Source organism: Lampetra fluviatilis, chromosome 32, assembly GCF_964198595.1.
Source record: "Lampetra fluviatilis chromosome 32, kcLamFluv1.1, whole genome shotgun sequence".
Lineage (NCBI taxonomy): Eukaryota > Metazoa > Chordata > Hyperoartia > Petromyzontiformes > Petromyzontidae > Lampetra > Lampetra fluviatilis.
The window spans coordinates 7,380,356-7,390,662 of record NC_136306.1 but is presented as its reverse complement, the minus strand read 5'-3'; the positions used below and the strand labels follow the sequence as shown (position 1 = coordinate 7,390,662).

General features: G+C 51.0%; 1 long non-coding RNA gene across 2 annotated transcripts; it reads left to right on the top strand.

The window, feature by feature from the left end:
- Positions 1–232: 232 nt before the first annotated feature.
- Positions 233–9,324, top strand: LOC144943693 (uncharacterized). 2 transcript variants are annotated; one of them, XR_013639523.1, is made up of 4 exons: positions 233–260; positions 4,016–4,081; positions 8,304–8,373; positions 9,137–9,324. It is a non-coding gene; the product is annotated as an uncharacterized LOC144943693 (long non-coding RNA). The 2 variants fall into 2 exon arrangements; XR_013639524.1 differs by lacking the exons at positions 233–260; positions 4,016–4,081 and adding an exon at positions 6,197–6,218.
- Positions 9,325–10,307: the final 983 nt, after the last annotated feature.

Genomic DNA, 10,307 nt, shown 5'->3' with positions numbered 1-10,307 from the left:
CGGCGAGCGGGCGGCGGGCGGCGAGCGGCGGTTCCCACAGCCCCGCCGGGGTGCGCGGCAGGAACCGGTGGCTTTGGGCCCGTGCCAACGGGTCCCACACAATGGGGGATGCAGCACAAAAAGCATTGAAATGGCGTTCACGCAAAAAAGATGGCGAGACCTCCAGTAGGGGAGGAGGAGGGCGGTGGTGGCGGTGGCGGCGGCGGCGGCGGGCGGGTGTGGAAGGGATGTACCGGAATTTTAAACACGGCGAGACGACGGTGAGAATCGTGCGCGCGTGATGATTTTTTTTTATTGGCTCGGGATGATTTTTTTTTCTCTTTCCCCTTAGATTGTTGTGGCGTGTGTTTTTTTTAACGTGTTTTTTTTTTCTTTCCTTTTAACAACACGTTTCTCGCCGCTACCACCGCCACTACGACCGTAGTCGGGGGCTCTTCCTCGGGAGATTTTTTTTAATTAAACGTTGCAATGCCAGCGCTCTGCTCGACGTGCGATGTCTGGGATGCGCAGGGGTAGGGGGGGGCTCGGGCTCGCGTTTGAGCGGTGGAACGGTGCAATGGTGGCAGTCTGATGCAGGTGACGTAAACCAAAAAAAAAATGTAATAATTACGCTAACGCCGTTAATTGCGTTATACGTGTTTGTCAGCATTTATTCAGAGGCATGGGTCGCGCCTTTTTGCAAAACGCAATTACGTTTATTTTTCACAAATTATACATTCGTGCGCTCCCCAACCACATTTGAAGCTTCGAGTGGAGCATTTTGCTTTCATGGAAATCTCGTTGAAAGTGCAGCTGCATGTCAAGTTGCGGATGACCTGGAAGTGATATCATAGAGCTTGGCCCAGCATCGTTGAAGGCTTTATTGTACGGGAAGTTCTACTGATGTGCCGGTTAGGGCTCCACGGTGGCGAGATGTTAACTTCCTCGCCCGGTATACAGGTCCTCCGGTTTTTATACCTCCACATTTATAATCAGAATGCGTTGAAAGTATTTGGCGGCTATAACTTTCCACATGATAAGCCACTTAGTTGAGCTATCATTTGTGGCCAGGGTCGCTTCTGAAAAAGAGTTCCACAGCTCAGTGGGCTTTAACCTGGTAAACTAAAAAAAATAGTTTAGTTTATAGCTTAGTTTAGATCACCCTTTAGCTTGGTGACAAGAGTGAGCTGTTTGCTGCATTTGCCTTTTCTGCCGAATAGGTCCTTGAACTTGGAGCGTAGCCCACATGAAGGGAAAGCCAAATGTAGCCCAGCGACCTGTTTGTGAAGATCTTTGCGATGTGCGTGCGTGCGTGGCTCTGGAATGGAAAAATCAATGGACTTGCCAAGCGAAGAAAAAATTGGCGCAGCGAAGGAATGCAGATTGCAACCAGTGTTTGGATTCAAGCTCATGTTGTAGTATTAGGGTTACTGTACTGTATACACGGATAGGGTTGGGCCACGTTAACATTTTTAAATAAAACATGTTGTGAAGGCTGTTTAATTTGAATCGTACACTGCTCATTTGAATGAATGTAATTACCCGTGAAGCATCCAGGAAAACAAACAGAAACAGTTTGTTGTGACTGAGACAGAAAAGGATGATGTGGACTTCTTAGCTGACATTTAATAACTTAATTTTTTTGGGCAGTGGCCACTATTCATAGCACATCTCTCCACTATGACAAAGGCGCCATGGTGGTGAGATGTTAACTACCTCGCCTGGTATACAGGAGGTCGTGGGTTCGATCCTGACCCTGACGCATGTATATTTGGAGTTTGCGTGTTCTCCCTGTGGTCGTGCGGATTTTTCTCTAGGTCCCTCGGTTTTTCCCACCACATTTAGAATCAAAATGCGTTTTGAGTTTTTGGCTGCTATAAATTCCCACGTGATAAGCCACTTCGTTGAGCTATCGTTTGTGAGGGCCAGGTCGCTTCTGAAGAAGATCTAAATAGCTCAGTGGGCCCTACCTGGTAAAAAAAAAAATGTCAAAGGGATATTGCCCAAAATGTAAGCTATTGTCCGAGATTTCCTCTTCAGGGATGGTGTTACTGACAAATACATGCATTCAGTTTTTGTTAGTTGGTGCATATGCGCCGCTCCCAATGCGCGATCAGAGGTTTTTTTCTTTTTTTTCCTTATTTGCTGCACCGAAATCGCAGAACGCACGAACAATTCCGTTTTCGGGCAAGCAAGCGACCTGTTTATTTATTTATTATAAATCGCCGACGGGCGCCATGACACCTGGTCACGTCCCCAGACTCCTGAGCAGTCGTTCGCACGGATTCCATGATCCGACGATTTTTTTATTTTTATGATTATTTGTGGCGGAGGGCATGCGGATTGATGGGGTGGGGGGGGCATTGCTTTGTGATGAGCGTTGACCTTGCTCGACCACACGGCTCCTGACAGTGAGGAGGAGGAGGCCAAGGGAATTGGTCAGTCTAGCGAGTTTTTCACACACCGCACGCACACGCATCACACTCGCACCGTACCGCGAATACACGACGCCAGAACTACTCGCCAGTGGCTCTAGCCAGCTTGGCCGTGCTGACACGCGATGTGGACCGAGAACGGGGTCCGGAGGCGCTAGGCAAGTGCCAAAATAATTCACCTCCACTGAGAGTTCTTAAAATTCCCCCCAACCACCTCTCTACCTTGCCAGGTCCCCATCCCCCACCTCCTCCCATCACCTATCACCCCCCCACCCTCCCCACAGCTTTTACTTGCATTTTAATGCCGGTGAAATTATGACGAGCGAGATGATTGGACTGCAACAGCGACAATAACAACGGCAACGAAAACGGGGCGAGGCTGAGGCTTTGATTATCGGCGCTCGTCTGACGTGAGCGCGCACGGTAATTTTGTGACCCGTCAATATGATTTGCGTCGTGTCATTATTATTTATTTTTTCTTTAAAATTATCTCCTCTGCAATTGTTGTCCGACGCACCTTTTCGTTTCGCGAGGGAACTCTTCATTTCAGCAAAACGCTTTTTTTGTTTTATTTCAGGAAAGCCCACAAGAGATTGGATATTTTTGTGGTCGCAAAAAGACCGATCGTATTCGTCTAGGTATATGACAGAAGGTTATGCGCTTGCTCTAAATATATTAATATTTTTTCGAGCCACACAACGACATTTTGTTTCGGATCATGGTACAAGGTCACATGGTCCATTGGAAAGGTACTTTCATTATAAAGTGTTATTAATAACTAAAATGTTACGTGCAATTACACAAAAACGTGCCACTCTCAGGCGTAATGAATTCGGGGCGGTAATGGCGTGCCACTGCTTGGCTTTAGAGATGGGAGATGTGCTGATGGTACATCTACGAGTTAAAAGCGATGTAAGGTTACTTGATCATATCAATGTGCCTTCTCGCCATATCATTTTACTAATGTATGGATAATCCCTTGCATCTTGTAAATCCAGTTATAAACTTCTAATATGCATGATGAGCTGGCTTTGGAATTGCTTCCCGACGTGCCAAGACGGATTTGTTGTTTTTAAAACTTAACGTCGCTTGTGATGATCGACTTTACATTTGAAGAACAAAGGCCCAAAGTGGTGGAGCCATATTACCCAGTTAAAATTAAACATTTGCCTTACTTGTCACATGTTTAATTGGAGCCCGGACGTCAAAGGGTCCTTGCATTGAACAGCGAACTTAATTAAATCGTTTCTTTTCATTTCATTAAAATATACAATTACCATGTTCTACAAGCATCCTAAGAGAAAGTCGAGGGTAATTGTATTATTTTAATATTTATTTTTAAAAACGTAACAATTGTGCTGTGCCAATTGCCATACACATTAACCAAAAAAATTAAATTTGAATTGCTAATTCGTGCTGTTATTGAAGTATGCTCACGTAAAACAAATTGTCTTTATCGTGGTAACATATTTTCAAATGGCGCTTTTGTATGTTTTCGAGCCCATCTCCACGTAGCGCACGGAGGCATTACTGTACACGGCACCTGCCAAAAACACACTCGTCTGATGGTGTGTGTGTGTGTGTTTTCTCTCGGTTTGCAGAGCGCACGCAGCCCTCAGAGCCTCCAAAATGCCAAGCGGCCAGAAACAGACGGCACGATTTTGAAGGTATAAATAGTACGCGTTAACCCTCTTGTCAACAATGTTGATGATTACGTCTGCAAATTTGCATCGCACAGCAAACGCGTCGAATGTCAGGCAACGCTAAATAAAAAAACGCACAACAACCCTGCAAGCAACTCTCAAGATAAAAAAAACGCACTTCAAGTTTTTCGGGTTATTTTCTGGCACTGTTGTCGTGTTGCGTTGCCGCGCATTTTTTTTTTGCGCGCGCGCGCCCGCGTACATTTTTCGGACTCCTAATCAGAAAAAGCTGTTAAGAGGCTTAGCGCAATTACGCGCAGGCTCGTCCTGATTGGCGCACTAGCGTGGTGAGACCCGCCGTGTGTGCGTGCGTGCGGGAGCGAGCCATGCCATCAATTCACGAGACCCCCCCTCACTCGCTCGCTCACCCGCTCAGGCGCTCGCCGCGCTCACAAACCGCACGCTACCTCCGCCAGCGAATAAGCGCGCCGTTTGTTAGCCCGACTTGATTTGCATGCTGTTTTGTCTATTAATTTGCCGCCTGAACGACCGACAAAGGGTTTTGGAGTTTTTTTTCCTTTCTTTGCTGTCCTAGATACAGTAAGACGCCTGTATACAAGCCATTCATGATATACATTAAGCGGCTGTGTGTGTTTGTGTGGAGCTAGAGATGGGGAGCGGTAGTGTAGCGGTTAGCGCGCTGCACTACGAGCCCAGCGATCCAAGTTCGATTCCCGCTCACGGCCAAACACCATTGACGAAAATCTGAACTGGTCCTGGGCGTCTCCTCGGTCGACTCGGCCTCAAATGAGTAGCTGGTGCGATGTATAAACATCGCCACTGGGGAGACAAAGGCGGCCGGGCGTGATGCTTTCAACCCTCCCCCTCGTGTGTCTTTCCTGCCTTCATAGGTGCTCGCTAAAAGCACCTGCCCCAACAGTCTCTTAAAGGCTATACGGGGGTTCTTTGTCTTTGGAGCTAGAGATGCCCGGCTGCATCGGTGCCGCTGCTGGTGCCGTCGCGATGGTTTCGCAGACTGCCGCTGGTTGCAAAAGGCTTGACAATTGTCTTGGATTAAACATTTTAAATAGCAAAAAGAGCAGATGGGGGGATATTATAAGTGCGTCCTGTAAGATTGACAGGGCTGTAATTGTTACGTCGTTGGTACATTTGGGATTCTTATTTTTTTGTAAACCATCACTTTTGTACACAATGAACCTTGCATCTCACTACAGTCTGGCAATATATCGCATTTTGCTATTTTGCGATGAAAAATGTCACTGTCGCTTGTAATGTGAGCGGCTCGAACCCTCGTGAACCTCACGTGTTTTGGGAGAATTAATACTCGCAAGCCTGTTCGTGTTGTTTTGATCTCAGTGCAGAAGTGGAGAGAATCTTTGCTGGGGTTGGAGGTTGGTGCGATGGGTTTGGAGATTCGGGGGGAGAGGTGGAGGGGCGGTTGGGTCGTGGTGGTGGCGTGGGGGGGGGGTGGCGGTGACGACGATGACGATGGCATTGGCGCTAACAGCCAGCCAGAGCGATGAGACTGATGAAGTTGGAAGAGGGTGCGGAGGAGGTATTGATACGGTTGGGATGGTAATGAGGATTCGGGAGATTCTTGGGGTGGGTGGGAGTGGGGGGGGCTGCGGCGGCAGTTACAATCAGACGTCTGTATTCATCCCATCGTCGGTGTGATAGCCGGCGCTGCCAGTGCCGGTGAAACCCTAGCGCTGGTGCGGTGTGACGGCACGCGAGCGAGCGAAGGTGGTACCTCGTCTTGCTGGCGTGACGCGGCTGTTTGTCATCCGGGCCGGCGATTTACATCCGGGTCAGGTGACGGTGGCGGGGGCTGCCGAATGAGCGAGCTTTAAAACCTTCCCCACTCCGGTACAGGGCGCCGGCTGTTGCGCGACGGAGAAACAAGGGGGGGGTGGCGGGGGGGGGCTGGTGGTGGGGGATGGTGGGGGCGGGGGGCAAGAATCGGGGTGGGGTGGGAGAGTTGTAGGATGAAGAGGAGAGATGGAGGGAGGGATGGAGGAATGGGGGGGGGGCGGCGGGGGGTGGTGAGGGGGGGGCAGCGCGCCGGCTGATGTGGAGGGTGGGTCCTTTCTGCCTGCCGCAGGGATGCCTTCCGCGCCCATCGCCACTGCCTGATTTCCGAGTGAGCTCCGCGCTGCGTTGCCTTTGCCGCCTCCGCCGCTTCCCGGGGCATCCCGGTCGCCCTCCCGCCCGGCCGCCCGCTCGCCCGCTCGCTCGCCCGCCCGCTCGCTCGCCTGCTCGTTCGTTCGTTGCCGGTGGCCGGCGGCTCTCTGCTGCTCCCCGTGCTTCTCCCCCAACCACCCCCCCCACCACCACCACTCCTCGTCGTCTGTCGGCATTTCTGTTCCTCGCGTTCTTCCTCCTCTCCCGCCGCTGCGCTCTGCGAGCAGGTGCCAGTGTCGGCATTGTCGCTCCCGGTACCAGGCGAGAGCCTCTCGCCCTCACGGCTCGGCCGGCTTCTCTCGCTCTTTTTCCCTTCTCACTTGTTCTCACCCCACTCTCTTACACTCGCTCTCCCGCGCGCTCTCTCCCTCGCTCTCTCTCAAGAATTGTTGTGTTGGTGCCAGCTTACTCTCTCCCCTTCTGCTTTGGCACATGTTTCCCATCGCCCCCCCCCAGTCCCTGCCCTCTTTCCAAAGCCCCCCCCCCCACTGCTCTTCCTTGTCCGCTGTTTTAGCTTCGCACGCTGCTCGCCACCACCCACACGTCCCCCCCCCCTGCCAACTTTACCCGAACCTTCCCAACCTCGACACAACCCCCCCCCCCACCTCCCCCACCCATCCCCTATGCTTCTCTTTCCCCAACGAGCTCGTTGATGCACCCCCACCACTCCCAATTAACTTCCCCCAGCCCTCCCATCTGTGCCAGTAAAAAAAAACTTTTGGCTCGGGCTTGGCTTGAGTTTTACAGAGCTAGAAGGCACTCGGAGAAACGGTGGTGGACGTGTGTGTGTATATATAAAAAACCCCGAAAGTCGGCTGGAGCAGAGTGCTGGGACTGCTGCCAAGCTCCCAACAAAAGCCTAAAATAGGTTTACGAAAAAAATTCTTAAATTACCACTGCTGCTGTCTGCAAGTGTGTTTTTGGGCACTGCACATCCATTTCCCCCCCCCCTCCACCCCCCTCCTCCTCCTCTCACCGTTCTTGTTGCATATGAATGCGCTGCCTTTGTGCAGAAGTCACGAAACAAAAGCAGAATTAAAATTGTGGGCACATCTCGATTGCATGTTGCGCGGGATTTTTTTTCGAACCGAATTTCGAGGGGTTTTTGTTGTTCATACTTTTAATTGCGTACGCTCGTGAGCGGCATTTATATATTTATTTGCTCAGAATGCATTATTGCGATTTTACTCGTGTCTGGCCGTTGGGAAGCGCGCCGTGCCCGTGCGACGGGGCTTGGCATGGGTGCCACGGGCCAGCCAAGGCGACCTCCTTGTCTCAGCTGCATTATTCATGTGTGTGCGTGTGTTTGCAAAGGGCCTGGCAGTGGGTTCGTTGGCTGGCTGGGCTGGCTCTCGCTGGCTCTCGCTGCGATTTGCTCCCTGGCCGCGGGGTCATTAGAATGCATCAGACATTGCAGTTCTTGACTAGTTTGAATTTTTTTTTTACGTCTTTTGTTTTAAGCGCCGACTTCCTAATTAGCAGATGAGTGCAGAACAGTGCTTCCATTGATGCCCCGCTCCGGCTCTGCAAATTCTTTTTTCCTTCTAAATTCCCCCCCCCCCCCTCCTCGTTTTAGCGCAGCGGTCCTCTGCACATGCGTTGGCGCCATAGCAGGCTCGGCACTGTATGGCGCGCGGGCAGCAGAGGAATAAAAATAAATATTAATAAAGCGGGGAGGATTCTGCGTTTAGCCGCGACAGGATCCGATCGCCTGGGCTCGCTTCCCACTGCCAACACGAAACGCTCGCGTGCTCTCTTTCTCCGCGTGCTCGCGCGCGCACACGCACGCACAAGAGAGAGAGGGGAGAAAAAACAGCTAAATAAACAAATGGAAAATGATACGTTTTATTTGCGCGAGAAGAAAATAATACTCGCGTAAATTTATAGCAAAATGGAAACAAATAATAAAAAAAACGACCGTGCCTGAACGTAATTTGTGCATTCTTATCGTCCACCCCCCCCCTCCTTCGTTGCCCGCTTGCCCCCCCCTCCTCATCTCCTGACGTCGAGCTCGTTTAAACGGCGACGTATTTTTCCTTTGCAGGGCGTCGAGGGGCCTTGACCGTGGAGTCTGGATCAGCCGCCGCTGCGTGATGCTCGGCTGCTGTGCAAAGGTAGGATGGGCGGGCGGGCGGGCGGGCAAGCTGGCGAGTGTGTGGTGTCTCTCTCTACTGAGGCTTCATCTCGGGGGCTTAGCGGGGAAGCACTGTGTCCGCCACGGCCCGATTTGCCGCATAGAGCGGCGACGGTGGCGATAGGCGCAAAAATGCGGTCCTTCGCCGGAAAAAATATATACATTTTTCGCGAAACGCGTTGGCGAAAATCGGTGGCGTCAAGCTTTTGTGATTTTTTGCCCTAATTGTGTTTTTGTTTGTTGATGCGCGTTAAACGGAGTTCAGCGGATCTTTTTTTTCTTTCCGCCGTGCCACCCCGCCGATGTGATGCCATGCCAGCCACCATTGTTTCGCGTTTCTCTGTGCGTTGTCTGTTTCTTTTTTTTCCCCCGACATTACTTACGTGTGCCGCCACCACCACCACACCTCCCCGCCGCCCGCCGCACCCCCCTCCCTTGCCAACTCTCAATGCCATCCCCCTACCAATGCCCACACCCGCACCCCCTCCACCCCTCTCTCCCCTCCCCGCCCTCCCCCGCTGAAAACCACTCTTCGTTTTTCGCAATTTGTGAACGCCCATACAGGGGCTGTGCCCTCCAGCCTATATATGCCGGGCACACCCCTGCCCACCGCCCCCCCCTACCCCCCCTTCTCCGCCACAACCATTCCTCCGCCAACCACGCACACACCCCCGCCAACGCACTCGAAAATCCTCCCCCTTCTTCATGAATCTCCCCCCCCCCCCACCCCCTTTCCCATCCAGTGCCACTCCCGGTTTTTGCACCAGCTATTCCCTGGGCTGCAATGCAGCAGCAGCCTGGGCGAGTGGGCAACTCCCCTTTTTGGCGCAGAGACTCGACTCGACATCCACGCGAGGTGGGAGACAGGCAGACGGCTCGTCGTGGGCTGCGGCGTAGGCGCGCCGCCGCGGTCGCCCTTCGCGAAAAGAATGCCGCCGCCACCGTTCGTTTGAATTATCGCAAAACAAAAAAAAAACAAAAACGATAAAGCGTTTACGCGTATTTTTTTCGCGGCAACTTCGTGGCCGAACGACAGGGCCCGACTGGCTTTTTTTTTCTTTCTTAATTTTTGGGATAGTTTTGTAAAAAGATGTAAAAAAAATAAGAATCTCCTGTTGTGCGCGCCAAGGAAGTGGGGCTCTCGGATGGCGATCGTTGCAGGTGACGTTTGGTGAGATGGCATCGCGATTTTTTGCTTTTTTTTTTTCCCCTCCCAGGACAAGACAATGCCATCCATATTTACGATTTCATTGTGCGCTGCCTCTGACTTTTGCCTACTGCAGTGCGGGGCAGCCATCTTGTCGCATTTATATACTACCAAGCTACCATTTTGTTTTTTTGTAGAATTTTTTTTTGGGTGGAAACGCGTGTCCCGTATTTATCGTTCTTTAAATCTTTCGACAAAAAAAAACACCCCGCTGGCACAGACGCCGTGTGGTTGTTGGTTTGGCACCGGGCACGGTGGCGCTTCTTCTTTTTAGCGCTAGAAGAATGGCCGAACAATCGCGCTTTTCGAGTACTTTTAACCGAACTACGGCGGCGATGGAAGCCATGTTGTTTTTGTTATATTTTCTTTTGACACCGCGGGCAAATTTTCGTTACTTTTTATTTTGCGGGCTATCCATAGCTTGGACCTTTTTCCATCGAAATTTGACTTCGCCTTTTCGACGTCGTCGATGATTTTGGACGAAGCGAAAGCCAAAACGGCGGCCATTGGCGAGTCATGACACGTGGAACCGCTCAACGCTTTTGACAAATTTGTTTGGTTTCTTTTAGAGAAACTTGTTTATGTTTGTGCGTACTATAGTTTGAACAAGTATAAATAAATTCTAAAATCCAGGGCTTTGAAAATAGAGCGAAATTAGGTACCGAAATTGCGGGAGTATATTTTATTTATATATGGGTCACGCCCCA